This window comes from Pagrus pagrus (assembly GCF_965226575.1).
Source record: "Pagrus pagrus genome assembly, chromosome: 2".
NCBI lineage: Eukaryota > Metazoa > Chordata > Actinopteri > Spariformes > Sparidae > Pagrus > Pagrus pagrus.
The window spans coordinates 1,985,682-1,987,079 of record NC_140186.1 but is presented as its reverse complement, the minus strand read 5'-3'; positions in this window follow the sequence as shown (position 1 = coordinate 1,987,079).

Sequence of the window (1,398 nt, the reverse complement as noted above, 5' to 3'; positions counted from 1 at the left end):
ATCGTCGCTAAATCTTTGGTATTGATCTGATGTGTTTGGGCCTTTAGTTCTGAATCACTAAATCTGTCGTTTGCTGACTAAAAAACAAAGTGGCCTCCCCCCGACAGGACAGACGTTAGGAGGTAAATTAATGTGGACGCTCATCGCTGCTGTGGAAACATACAGAGCTCCTCCTGAGGGTCCTCGTCCCGGGGGAAGGTCCTGTGATGGGGGACAAATTCAAACCCTCCTCCAGACTGTCACTGACCCCCTCTGGACCGACTCAGTGGATTCAGATCACCTGTTGCAGGTGAGGACTCCTGATCAATGAGTGACAGCAGCTTGGATCATCCCCCTCAGAGCCAATCAGGGTGTGAGACGGCTGCAGTGAAGGCTGAAGAGTCAGACAGAAGCTCTTCAGCCTCTGTGGAGGTTTCTCTGCCGTCTTGTTCCTTCTAGTTAAGAGAAACCTGCAGCATTGCTTATAAATATACGTTATTGTTCATATTTGGTTTTTAAGGCATTTTTCTGCCCGTACAGACACAACACAGCTGGACAGTCCCAGAGGGAAGGAGGTGTACGACCTTCAAACATCTCAACTGAGATTCAAAAGTCTCTGATAAGTTGAATCAAACGAGTTGAGGTTAAACTTTAAGGTTCATCTGGATCGTACATCTATTGTTGTTATTTGATTCCTTTCGTCGTCTGAAAATGCATTTTTCTTGAACTCTGCACCGTCAGAGATCGTACTTCAGTCGATCATCAATCATTGGAAGAAGGAACATTTCTAAATAAGAAATGCTCTTTGAAAATCATGAATTAGTAAAGAAACTGGTAGGAATTTAGTTTGGTAGCATTTTTGCGCGTTGGGAGTTGGACAGTCCTGGCGCGAAGTGGGCGTAAATGTCAGGTGTGTCCTGGAAAGTTATGGAAACTGTTGAACAAAGAAGATAAAGCTGAATTGGACAGAGTTGTGAGGAGGTTTCTGAAGCTTCAAACATCTCAAATGAGATTTAAAAGTCTGATAAGTTGAATCAAACGTCATGATTATGACAGTCGCGACACATTTCTATGATTTCCTGTTTTGAAGGTGAATCTTTCTCAAACCTGCACCTTCAGACTTTGTGATCATTTTCCAGAAGATGTCGTGAGATCGACTTCCTGTTGTTTCACTTTGGATCGTGAAGCATTTTTTTAATCAACCAATCAAAAGGAGGAACATTTTTTTAAAGGAGAAAATTTGGAAAGTGTTTTAACACGTTATCCACCGATAAAAGACTATTTTTGATTAACAAACCTTCAGATACATTCTTGAGCACACACACAGATGATGAACCTCCCTTTCACACACACACACACACACACACACACACACACACACACACACACACATTAAGCTTAAGTATCTGAAGCAGTGTC